This window comes from Tiliqua scincoides, chromosome 11 (assembly GCF_035046505.1).
Source record: "Tiliqua scincoides isolate rTilSci1 chromosome 11, rTilSci1.hap2, whole genome shotgun sequence".
In the NCBI taxonomy this organism is placed as follows: Eukaryota; Metazoa; Chordata; class Lepidosauria; order Squamata; family Scincidae; genus Tiliqua; species Tiliqua scincoides.
In genome coordinates this window covers 11,081,315-11,094,917 of record NC_089831.1, presented here as the reverse complement: position 1 = coordinate 11,094,917, position 13,603 = coordinate 11,081,315, and the positions used below count along the sequence as shown (strand labels likewise).

Below are 13,603 nucleotides of genomic sequence, written 5' to 3'. Positions count from 1 at the left end.
ATATTCGTTCTGAGAGAGGAACTCACAGAACTGTCCATTACCAGACATTTACTTTATAGTGTGATTTTCTCTACTGGATGCATGCCATTGAGCTTCCCACAAGCAATTGTAAATCAAGTCCAGGCAGGTCCTCTAGATCTTTAATCAATCTTGCCAACGGACCTCTCTACACTCCCTTGCTTTCTCACATCTCATCCATGACTCTGTCCACTCAACAACGGGTTATTGCACTTTATTGGTTTACTTTGGGTCTCCCCTCCAGAGGCATGACCAGAGTTGCTCCTGCCTAGCTCTTTGGCTAAGCAGCTCAACCACTAGACCACACCTCCTGCCCATGTCTGTCTTGGGGAATGTCTACAGCAGTGATTTCCAAAGTGGGCATTGTGGCTCCCAGGAGCAGTGTGGTGACTGCCCAGGGGCAAGATCAGATGCGACACTGAAAACCGCAGAGCTCTGTGTGCATAGTTTTCTGCACCTGAAAAGTCCACCCACCAACCCTGAGTCTCCTACCATGGTTTATAGGGTCATGTCTGCTCTCCCAACATAGAAGTAAGTGGTGCTGAGTCATTGTGCCGTTGTGTCATCTGTCATCACCACATCTGGTTGCTGGCACACAGTGACAGATGTAAGTTTGGGAAGCACTAGTCTATGGGGTCACAGAAATCTGGTGGTACATCCCTCCCTCCCTGAACTGCACTGCTTCAGAACAGAGGTGGGGAATGATAGAGCCAGCCCGATCGTGAAGCACAGTGAAATCAGGCTGCTTCAGACAGCAGACTGTGAACTAGTTCCAGGGCACCGGCACAGAAGCCCACCTATGGATGCCTTGCAGAGGGAGGAGAGTCAAATGGCCCGATACTGTGTGTCCTCTTCCTTTCATAATAGAAAAGGGAGATCTTTGGAATGAAGGAAGGAATTGGGATATAATCTTCTGTCACTTTCCTTCCTCTGCTTTTTGCTGACAGTTAAAAGAAGAAGAAGACCCTTATTCATCTCTATGCTCCTTTTCCCATGCTCTTTTTGTGCTAGACAGAAAAACGGACCGGTGTTCTCCAGAGAACACATTCCTCCTCTCTAATCAAATATGCTGTCAGAAAAATGAACATTATTAGTGCATTCTCTCCAACTCTGTTTAGTGTCATACACACTGAGTAATTCAGACCTGAACATACTTCCACTTGGGTGAGCTTGTCCACTGTGTGCAGGAGGTCAAATCAGGATAAGAAGAAGGCTCTGATTCCTAGCCATACCCCACAGCAAGAGGCATGCGGGTCGAGGAGAGATGCATCACTTTCCGCAGTAGGTCAAGAGACATAGAGTATAAGTAAGGTCCGAGTAATGGCGCCAAACATATTTCTATGCAATTTGCTTCTTGCGGCATAGGATCGGCTTCATGACAACATCACACTCAACTCACTCACTCTAGAGTAGTGGTTCCCAAAAGTTTTTGGCACCGGGACCCACTTTTTTAAAATGACATTCTTTCAGGACCCACCAAGGTTTGCCAGACTTTTAAAAAAAGGAGATCTAGAAAGGAATAATATTTATTTGGTTGGCAACCTTCAGTCTCGAAAGAATATGGTATAAGCCTACAGCACCTGGTATTCCCAAGAGGTCTCCCATCCAAGTACTAACCAGGCCTGACCCCTGCTTAGCTTCCAAGATCAGACAAGATCAGGGATGTGCAGGGTAACAGTTGCTGCAATTTATTAGTAATAATAACCAGAAAAATGACCCTCAAACATTTATCACCTTCTATTTACACAAGCTTGCAAACTGCAGGAGCTGAGCTCTCTGCAGGGTGATTAGCAACGATAGTATCTGATTTTTGAACAGCTTCCAGGCTTGCGGAAACTAGTTATCTGATCTTTCCATCACCCTTTGGCGACCCACCAAAAATCAGGAAATGACCCACCTGTCAGGGTCCTGACCGACAGTTTGGGAACCACTGCACTTGAGGATATTTCCATGCGGGTTTCAAAGCCCAGAATTTGGTGCTTTCTTTTGTAGGGTGTAAACAGCAAAGGGCAGAGCTGGCCAAAGACTTCCTGGTACTTGGGTTGGCATGCCATATGCTGTCCCCATCTGGTCCTCTGCTCTTCTTTTGTTCAAGAAGAGGAGGATGAAGAGGAGAACTGAAATTCTAACTCACCCCTTCCACTCTGTTGCCTTCTTCTTTTCTATATACAAAGAGTGGGAGTAAGAACATAAGAACAGCCCCACTGGATCAGGCCATAGGCCCATCTAGTCCAGCTTCCTGTATCTCACAGCGGCCCACCAAATGCCCCAGGGAGCACACCAGATAACAAGAGACCTGCAAGGCCTCCTGGGAATTGTAGTTTAAGAACATAAGAAGAGCCCCCCTGGATCAGGCCATAGGCCCATCTAGTCCAGCTTCCTGTATCTCACAGCAGCCCACCAAATGCCCCAGGGAGCACACCAGATAACAAGAGACCTGCAAGGCCTCCTGGGAATTGTAGTTTAAGAACATAAGAAGAGCCCCCCTGGATCAGGCCATAGGCCCATCTAGTCCAGCTTCCTGTATCTCACAGCGGCCCACCAAATGCCCCAGGGAGCACACCAGATAACAAGAGACCTCATCCTGGTGCCCTCCCTTGCATCGGGCATTCTGACATAGCCCAGTTCTCAAATCAGGAGGTTGCACATACACATCATGGCTTGTACCCCATAATGGATTTTTCCTCCAGAAACTTGTCCAATCCCTTTTTAAAGGCATCCAGGCCAGATGCCGTCACCACATCCTGTGGCAAAGAGTTCCACAGACCAACCACACGCTGTGTAAAGAAATATTTTCTCTTGTCTGTTCTAACTCTCCCAACACTCAATTTTAGTGGATGTCCCCTGGTTCTGGTGTTATGTGAGAGTGTAAAGAGCATCTCCCTATCCACTCTGTCCATCCCCTGCATAATTTTGTATGTCTCAATCATGTCCCCCCTCAGGCGTCTCTTTTCTAGGCTGAAGAGGCCCAAAGCACCTGTAGTGGTGGAAGGAGGTGTCCCAATCTCAGTCTGAAACCTGAGGGTACTTGAGGGGGGGGGGGACATGATTCGAGACATATAAAATTATGCATGGGATGGATAAGGGGATGTTCTTTTCTCTCTTGCACAACACCAAAAACAGGGGACAGCCACTCAAAGTAACTAGAGGGATAGTCAGAAAAGACAAAAACAAACAGGTCCTTCCCCAGCACATAATTAATCTCTGGAACTCCTTGCCTCAGGGTGTGGTGATGGAACTTGACCTAGATGCCTTTAAAAGCGAAGTGGATACATTTATGGAGGAATAGGTCACCACAGGTTACAAGTCATGATGACTGTATACAGCCTCGAGGTTTCAGAGGCAGCTTACCTCTGGATGCCAGGGAGTGGCAAGAGGATACAGGTTGTCTTGTGTGTTCCCAAAAGTTTCTGTTGGGCTACTAATACAGGAAGCTGGACTAGATGGGTCCTTGGCTTGGTCCTGCAGGTCACATCTCATGTTCTTAAGATTGAAAAATGCGGGATATTAGAGAGGAGCTTGGATATGACTCATTCTCATTCTCAAAGGAATTGAAGAAAGTTTAAAAAAGAGGAGTGATGGTGAACATAATGGAATGATAGAAAATCATCTAATTAATGTATATTATATGTGCTTTCCCTCACCCCCCCCCAAAAAAAAAAAAAAAAAAAAAAAAAAAAACTAATCTTATTAAAACTCTTCCAGTTTCATTGAAATTCCTCAGATAATTTGCCCTAATAGGCACTTTACAAATTAGATTCAGATTCTGTTTAGGGCAAACTTCAGTGGCAATATGATGTAATTTCAACGGACAACCCCATCACCACCACCCAGTGAAAAATAGGTGTGACACCCCCCCTACACACACACACACACACACACACACACACACACACACACGCATCACTGAGGTTCGGCTGCCTGTAAAACAAGGGCAAGCAAGAGCCTGGGTTCATAGCCGCCTTGCCTTTCACACTGACTGAGAATTTGTCTCTCTCATCTAATCACAGGCTCAGTGATTCACCGTACCAGGAGAAATGTTCACACCTGCCTCTCGTGCGTTGCCCTGGATGCTTGGCAGATTGCTCATTTTAGCTTAAATCATTAGCATGCAATAATCTCATCATTGAAATCAGGCAGGTTTCTTGCCAGGTGGAGCAACCTTGGAAGGCATCTCAGGTTGGGAGCTACTGGACCTTCAGCCTTCCACAAGGAGTGGATTGGACAGGGGATTGAAAGGGGATTGGACAAGTTTCTGGAGGAAGAATCCATTATGGGTTACAAGCCATGATTTGCATGTTCAACCTTCTGATTTTAGAAATGGGCTATGTCAGAATGCCGGATGCAAGGGAGGGCACCAGGAGGAGGTCTCTTGTTATCTGGTGTGCTCCCTGGGGCATTTGGTGGGCTGCTGTGAGATACAGGAAGCTGGACTAGATGGGCCTATGGCCTGATCCAGCGGGGCTGTTCTTATGTTCTTAACTACAATTCCCAGGAGGCCTTGCAGGTCTCTTGTTATCTGGTGTGCTCCCTGGGGCATTTGGTGGGCCGCTGTGAGATACAGGAAGCTGGACTAGATGGGCCTATGGCCTGATCCAGGGGGGCTGTTCTTATGTTCTTAACTACAATTCCCAGGAAGCCTTGCAGGTCTCTTGTTATCTGGTGTGCTCCCTGGGGCATTTGGTGGGCCGCTGTGAGATACAGGAAGCTGGACTAGATGGGCCTATGGCCTGATCCAGTGGGGCTGTTCTTATGTTCTTAACTACAATTCCCAGGAAGCCTTGCAGTTCTCTTGTTATCTGGTGTGCTCCCTGGGGCATTTGGTGGGCCGCTGTGAGATACAGGAAGCTGGACTAGATAGGCCTATGGCCTGATCCAGTGGGGCTGTTCTTATGTTCCTATAAGTCTGGAGTCTCATGATTCCACTCGGCCCACGAATGGGTTTGATCTCCTCACTTTGGCTATTTTTTTTAAGAGTGACAAAGGATAGCAAAGCCTCAAACAGTGGAGAACTGTAAGAACAAACTCTGTGGTTTGTTTTTTTGATCCAGAAATGTTTTCACCTTCAGGGCCTATGTTTGGACTCATGTGAAAAATGAAAGACTCATCTTTTACAAGGATCGTGGAGTCTGTTTTGCCCACCATACACTATATCATATCATTTTATTAAACAATTTATCTAGAAAGTCAATCTATGTTAATTTATTGTTAATTTGTAAGTTTATAATTATATATAATTGGATAAATTGTTAATTTATAAGTATATAACTGCCTTCAGTTACAGTGAACCTGACCTGACTCTTTGAAATAGCAAGAGGTCCCTGTCCCAAGGTGCATACAATTCAGAAACGGATACAAAGGAGAAATCTGAGGAAGGGGAACAGAGAGGTGCCACACAGTATTCTCCCTATGGGGTCTGTGCCACTGCACAGCAAGTCCTATTGAGTTCAGTTGGAAACATCCCCAAGTAAGGGTGTATAGAAAAGCAGGTTTTGATTGAGTTGCAGTAGGGCAAAGAAATTAAGAGCCCAATCCCATCTTCCCCCCACTGATGCAGCTGTGCCAAAAAGGCTTGTGCTGTATCCTGCAGGCAGACAAGGACCAATCAGGAGGCTTGAGGGGAAGGGTAAGAGAAGATGTTTCCCTTCCACTCGTCAATGGATCTCCTAGACCCTGCTCCAGCACTTGAGCTAAAGCAAGTTCGAGGAGTGAAAGGAGGCCGGTTGGTGAGGACGGGAATAGCATCCAGCACAAATCATCCATGCTGGATGCCACCCCTTCTGCCTCCTAACACACCTCCTGCCCACCCCCACGTTCAGCCCATTCTACCCTCCACCTACCCTGTTCCACCCACTGCTGCTGTCACCGCTGTTGACAGGTTGTCCTCCAGGACTTGCTAGGCCCTCTGTGGTCTCTCTGCCTGCATTCCAATGGCACACAGCTTTGCAATGTGCTGGAGCTACTTTTACAACTGCTGGATGGCAGGATCCATTGCCAACACTCTAGACACACAGCAGAGAAGTCCACTAGGTTTGGGCTATAAGGAGTCATGTGAAAGCCTTCCTGGAAAAGTTGGGTATTTGGGGTGGGGTGGGGGGGTGGTTCTGAAAATTATCAGAGAGGAGTGGGAGTTCTAGGAGGGCAGTCGGGGCTGCAAGGAAGAAACAGCAGATTTATTTGAGGGAGCAGGAGACCTACAGCTGGTTGGTAGACCATGTAGATCTTTGTCACCCGGTTTTTTTTTTTTTTTTTCAAGGATGTTTGAGAACAATGCAACATCCAGATATTCAGAGGCAGAGAGGCTAAGAATGGTTGGTTGGTTGGCAACCTTCAATCTCAAAAGACTATGGTATAAGCCTACAGCACCCGGTATTCCCAGGCGGACTCCCATCCAAGTACTAACCAGGCCTGACCCTGCTTAGCTTCCGAGATCAGACAAGATCGGGAGATAGTGTTCAGTATAGGGAGACGGTTGGCAAGCTTCAATCTCAAAAGACTATGGTAGAAGCCTACAGCACCCGGTATTCCCAGGCGGTCTCCCATCCAAGTACTAACCAGGCCTGACCCTGCTTAGCTTCCAAGATCAGACGAGTTTGGGCATGTGCAGGGTAACAGTTGCTGTGGCAGCTGCTGGAAGATGGCTGCCTAAATCAATTCTGTGATGGTCTGTGAATGGGTGCCTGGATCATAGGTCAGAGGGAGAGAAGTGGGCAGCCTTTTCCTCTCCTCTCAATTCCTCTGTCAAGCCTGAAACTCAGCTGTGATTGCTTGACGGGGGGTCGCTTGATCAGGAGCGTTGTCTACCTCGATTCTGCTCATCACCGGGACAAACAACTACCCTGACCAAACTCAAGCACTCAGAGTCCAGTCTTGCGAGCTTCGCACAGAGGAGTCTGATCATTTGAGCTCACCCCTCCCTCCCCATCAAATGTTCCTCCTGACTTCATGAGATTTGACCCAGCCCTGCAACCCTGTTGGTCAAAGCCAAACTGGTTAACTTTTGACACTTGTCTCATGGAGTCGGGCCTCTTTCTTGCCACTTTGAAAGAGGTAAAAACTTGCAGCTCTCTCCATTTCAGGGCACCAATGTTTGAAAGCATTACAGATGTTCCCCCAGCTTTATAGCGGCTGCCTCTTTTTCCCCCCAGCCATTTTTCATCCTCTGTGCTATTACCGATCGATGTGGCACAGTCAATAGAGGTGCTAATTTGAGCACTTTGAGTTGTCTCCAATGGCCTACATATATTTACAAAAAAAAAAAAAAAAAAATCAGTTCAGCTCAAGTTCCACCCTGCAAGGGACCATTTAGTAGATCTCCCGACATATATTCTGGATTAGCTGCCCCTGTTGGTTGCATGAAATTAGAGGGAGATTTTTCCATGCATTCCGGTACTTGGGCATCCCCCTTTGATTCCTCTGGAACTGACCAGGATGACCCTGAATACTCACTACCGCTGATAGCAGTGGTGCGAGTCAGTTGAGAAATTCACATTACCACACCATCCAGTGTTGGAATCCTGAAGCAATGCCACCTGCAGGCCTCTAGAGGACAGTGTAATACAGTGACATCTCTTAAGGGGATGCAGGGGTGTGCGCGCTGCACTGGGTGACATGCATGGGGGGAGGGTGACACCACTACTCACCAAAAATGTTTAAATCTTGGGGTTTTTTTTTAGTAATACCGTCATGTTATACATCATTCGATGTGTAATTTCATGCAGAACACAATGAAACAAACAGCATTGAATTATCTCTGTTCTATCAAAAGTTATAGCCTAAAACAAGTGGGGGCAGCGCGATGGTACATCACCATGCCCACTGCTTGGGGCATTTCCTCGTCCATTGCATGGGAGGAGGTCCAACATAAGGGTGACGCACTGGCCTCCTGCACCAGGTGAAGCAAAACCTAGTGACATCACTGGTGTAATGTCCAGTGAGACCACCTGAGACGATCTACCTGTCTTCTCTGTGGTTCTTGCAGAAGGCGTGGCCCTCAACTGTTTCCTTCCTCCCCTTCTTCTCTCTTTTCTCTCCAGACTCAAAAGCAAAGGGATGTGCTTTTACCAGGGCTCTGTGCCCACGGGCCCATCCTCACCACTCTTGCAAAGGAAACATTTTTTTTGGCTATACCTTTTGATAGAATAGAGATATTCCAACATGGTTTGTTTCATTGCATTCTGCATTAAATTTCACATTGATTGATATATAACATGATGGTATTATTTGAAGATACAAAGATTTAAAAATTTTTTGGTGAGTAGTGGTGTCATCCCCCCATGCACGTCACCCAGGACAGCCCGACCCCTCCCCCCAGCAACATCACTGGGGACAGGCCAAGCAGGGCAATGCCACATGGCCATTTCTGGGCCTCTGAGGGGGGACATGATTGAGACATACAAAATTATGCAGGGGAAGGACAGAGTGGATAGAGAGATGCTCTTTACACTCTCACATAACACCAGAACCAGGGGACATCCACTAAAATTGAGTGTTGGGAGAGTTAGGACAGACAAAAGAAAATATTTCTTTGCTCGGCGTGTGGCTGGTCTGTGGAACTCCTTGCCACAGGTTGTGGTGACAGCATCGGGCCATCCCCTTTAAAAGGGGATTGGACACGTTTCGGGAGGAAAAAATCCATTATGGGTTATAAGCCATGATGTGTATGTGCAACCTCCTGATTTGAGAAATAGGCTATGTCAGGATGCCAGATGCAAGGGAGGGCACCAGGATGAGGTCTCTTGTTATCTGGTGTGCTCCCTGGCGCATTTGGTGGGCTGCTGTGAGATACAGGAAGCTGGACTAGATGGGCCTATGGCCTGATCCAGTAGGGCTGTTCTTATGTTCTTAACTACAATTCCCAGGAAGCCTTGCAGGTCTCTTGTTATTTGGTGTGCTCCCTGGGACATTTGGTGGGCTGCTGTGAGATACAGGAAGCTGGACTAGATGGGCCTGTGGCCTGATCCAGTGGGGCTGTTCTTATGTTCTTATGCAGTGGGATCTAGGACCATCTGCCATGCTGGGAAGTGCCACTGATACAACAGCCCCACACCTGCCACTAGTATTGAACCCCATGAGGTTTAACAGGAGCTCTGGAATGAAGCATTTGGAGAGCTGAAAATGAAGAAATCATGTACAGCCATTCCTCTGGTGTTCCAAAGGTAATTTGTCTCTTGTGAATAATAGCCATTTCTTTCCCATTATCTACGTTTTTCCCTACCCCCCACAATTTGAGAAGTTTCATTAACCAAGATTCAAACTAACTGGAAAATAATTAAACTGGTTAATAGATTATAGCTTTCTCAGTTGTACTGGTGGTAATTAATCATCCTCACTTTCCACGGTTTTTAATAAGAGGAAAAGTTTCTTATTCCCTTTTACTATATACCCTGTGCCGTCCTTAATTTGACTCTGTTTGGGCACCGGGGAGCTTTGCCCAGCAACATCCGAAGGTCATATTCAGACCACCTCTCTGTCGCAGGGTGAACCTCACACCCCCGTTGGCACAGCTGCACCGGCACTGAAAAATTGAACAGGATTTGGCCCACAGGCACGAATTAAAATCTAGTTATGGGCTTGTATGACAACGGTTGGTTAACACGTTTGTGATGAGTCGAATCCTAAGCACACTGAAAACAGGAGTTATTCCATGATTGTCAGGCGGTTCTGTTGAATTACATATAAAGCGCACCTTTCCTCACACCTCCCACATTTCACGGTTCTCGCAACACTCTCCACCTGCCACATCACAAGCAGGGCCGACGGGAGCGTTCGGAGATGTGCTCATTTCCATTTGCTTTTCAAGCCTCTCTTGTTTCCCCTAATCAATTTCTTGTAGCAAAGGTTTGTCGCCAAGAACACGACAATGCGCGGCGCTGATTCATCTCCGCGGCTGAGACGATGCACCATGCAAATACGAGAGGCATCGGTGGGGGTGAAAATAAATAAAGAAATGTTATAATTCATTGCTGCTTGCCAGAAGTGTCTGCTCTTTCAAGCTCACTCTGGAGCCGGTAGGAGACCATCAAGGAGCCAGGTAACTACCAGGGAGGTGATTTGGACAGCTGGAGACTAATTATGTTGGTGAGACTGGGTGGATACCTTATGCACTTGTACTAACACAGCATTCATGCATGCGAGCTTGTGTGTGTGTGTGTGTGTGTGTTTAAATAGCCCTAGATCAGTGATTCTGAAACCTTTTAGCACCAAGACCCATTTTGAAAATGACACTCTATTGGGACCCACCTAGCTTTACAAGACATAGGGCACAATCCTAACCAGGTCTACTCAGAAGTAAGTCCTATTTTGTTCAATGGGGCTTATTCTCAGGAAAGTGTGGTTTGGATTGCAGCCATAGAAAAATAATGTTTCACCTTCCCAGTTCCACAAGCCTCTGTTTTTATCCTTTTAGCCACCTCTAGAGGATTTGTTGAGCTCCACATTCATTGTATCTGGACCATCCGGGTAGCCTTGCATTCCCCTTCACCTGACCTTGCATAGGAGCTGTGGCATGTTTGCCTACTCATGAGGAAACGTGCATGTGCTGCCCCGTTTCAATTTCCATAGGGCTCGATACATTTTTTTGTGTCCGCTTAGAGGGGAGAGACTTCCTTCTCAAGTGTTTTTGGGGCCTGTGTTCACAGGTCAGGACCATTCTGGTTTTTCTTGGCCTGCCCTTTGAGGTGGACTGAGTCACTGTCGCCTACTCCTGAGTAAACACGCATGTGCAGCTCAGTTTAATTTTCCATAGGGCTCTGTACATTCTCCTAGCCAACTCTCAGCTTGTCAGTTTCAGTTTCATGGCCCAGCAAAAATCTGGTCACGTCCCACTGGTGGGTCCCGACCCACAATTTGGGGAAACACTGACCTAGTTGCATTTAACTTCACCTTAGCTAGCGTGAGACTGTTTTCTTTATTCAGATATGAATAAAATTAATTCCAATGTGTTAAAACTGGCATCCTTTCAGCTCATGCTCTTTGGCTATGTTAAAAGCAACACCATCCAAACTACCTTTTTAAGGTTCTTTGTGAATGCTGAGTAGTTACTATGGCAAGTTTGCAACCATCTTTAATCTCCCTTTCTGAGGACTTTCTTTCGGAGTCAGGAAGCAGAATATAGAACAGCCCTCTCCCATAACTCCCATAGTCTTATGATTACCTCCTGGCCGCTGGTCCCATCGCAATCACTGTGGTCAGCTGAGAGCAACCAGGATTGCATATTGATTTTTGAAACTACCCTCCTTCAGATGATCACAAATAACCAATTTTAGATATATGGCATGAACCTTGTTCTTTTTGGGGGGTGGGGGGAGTTAAATGCAAGCAAGCATTCCTTGACTGGCCAAGAGCTGGAGATTCTGCAGGTTTCTCTCTCTCTCTCTCTCTCTCTCTCTCTCTCTCTCTCTCTCTCTCTCTCTCTCTCTATATATATATATATATATATATATATATATATATATATATATATATCAGAGCCAACATGACTCAGAGCCAACTTGACTATCTCATCTGAAACTTCAGTGTGTAGGCAGTGGTGTAGCTCAGGGGGTGCAGAGAGTGGAAACTGCACCAGGCAAACTTTAGGGGGGCACATTTTTGTTTATCTATATTCTATCCAAAGTTATGGCCAATTAATCAGAATGCTTTTTATTTATTTACTTAATAAATTAAATTTGATTTCACTATGGGAGGTAATAATATCTGATCCTGGGTAGCAGATGCCTTAGCTATATCACTTTTGGGGCATCATTTTGCCCTTGGCACCGGCCTACACTTTCTTTAGCTACACCACTGGGTGTAGGTGCATTCCAAGAGTCTCCATAGGTGCTAGGAAGGTCCAAATAGCTTGAGCACATCACTCTTTCGCAGCCTCATGCATTCCTTCCAAGTTTCTTGCTCTCAGTCCCCCTCATCCTCCAAGAGTGCAATGGAAATGCACGAGATACCTCAAGGTTGTTGGCATCCTTCAGTCTCGGAAGATTATGGTGTCACGCTCTGAATGGTGGTTCTGGAACAGAGTGTCCTCTCCAGTGCGCGAAGCCTGGGTAAAGTAGGTATGGAGGATAGACTGTTACCCATGCAGCGAATCCCCCCTCTCCACGTCGCTGAAATGGTCCAATGGAAAGGCAGAGGCCAATACTGTTGGTTCCAGCAGCGTCGCAGGAGTTGCCAGAACGTGACTGTGTTCAGCCATGAACTGCCTCAGGGACTCCGGCTCTGGATTTTGCCTCGAGGTTGGCTCCTGAAACCTTTTCCATAACTGGATGTAGCCGCAAGGCAGTGGAGGTTTGGGATCAGAGTTTTCCTTCTCTCAGATGAGCTGCCTTCCCAGGCTGACCAGTCCCATCTACCCAGTGGCTGTTTAGTCGCCTCTTACGACAAGTACAGCCAAGGTATGCCCCATTTAAAGGTTAAGACCTGGGATTTCAGCAGAGGGTGGCTGCCCAGCTGCAGCCACAAGGGGGTAGTAGAGTAGTAGAAGGAGGAAAGCTTTAGGAGGGAAGGAAGACAGGATTAGTGGACTAATGGACTGACTGATGGACTGACTGATGGACTAATGGACTACTGATGGACTGATGGCCCAAAGGACAGATGGGTGAATGGACTTTGGAGCCTGCTGGAGACACTGGAGATTGGTGTGTGGCTGCCTTGCCCAAGACCTGCTGAGGACCAAGGTGCTGCTGTAGTGGCAGGAAGAGCTGCTGGCAAGAGAGGGGAGGAAGGAGGACCTCTGCAGGTTGAACAGGTGAGCTACCCTGGTGGTGGGGTACAGCAGTGCCGCAGGGCAGAAAGAGGGCCATTGTTGGGCAAGATAGGGGAGCTAATTAGTTTAAAGTGGGCATTGGTTCTCTAGGCGGAGCTTGGCCTCAGAATCTGGCGAAACAGAGAGCAAGCATGATTTGACAGGGTGGGGCAGAAGAAGGATCATCACAAGTCTCATGCTGGTTCTATCTTCTTCCTCTACCTCAATTCCTATCTCAATTCCTCTAGAGTGACCCAGCCAATCTAATTGCTCTCCATGGGCCTTCTGTATGCACTGCCACAACTTCTGATGTTTGGATTTCTTGACTTCGGAAGGTTTGCCGTTACCAAACTTGAAGATCCCTGCTTTAGCATTTGACTGGCACAAGCTATTTCCCATGTCTGAAAAACATGGGGATTCAAATGCAATGAAATTTCACATCCCTGCTAAATCTCTGAGCGTCATGCTTAATGCAACAATCCAAAAGCAATCTTGTAGCTGATAGAAATGTATTTCCAGAGAAGATTATTACAAGGTGGGATTTTTTTTTTTTTTGGGGGGGGGGGTTACACGTAGCACTGCGCTTTTATTTTTCATAGCAAACCAAACAAACAATAAAGAAAGACCCTCTGTAATATTTGACTTAGCTTTTTGCTCCAGCTCAAGTGATTGCATGTAACTTCACAGAAAAAATATACCAGCCGGATATGAATGGTCCATTTGTCAGAGTTAATAAAAATATCTCCCTCAATCCCCCTTGAGGCCTGGCATGTAGAAGGCATTTGTGCAAAGAAATAACAGAAATTACACCTGGTCTTTAAAACAAAAAAAAACAAAAACCCAACT

At 46.6% G+C, this 13,603-nt stretch overlaps 2 pseudogenes; both read right to left on the bottom strand.

Moving 5' to 3' along the window:
• Positions 1-6,372: 6,372 nt before the first annotated feature.
• On the bottom strand, positions 6,373-6,495 carry LOC136662729 (5S ribosomal RNA; annotated as a pseudogene).
• A 29-nt stretch (positions 6,496-6,524) lies between these two features.
• LOC136662622 (5S ribosomal RNA) lies at positions 6,525-6,644 on the bottom strand (annotated as a pseudogene).
• Positions 6,645-13,603: the final 6,959 nt, after the last annotated feature.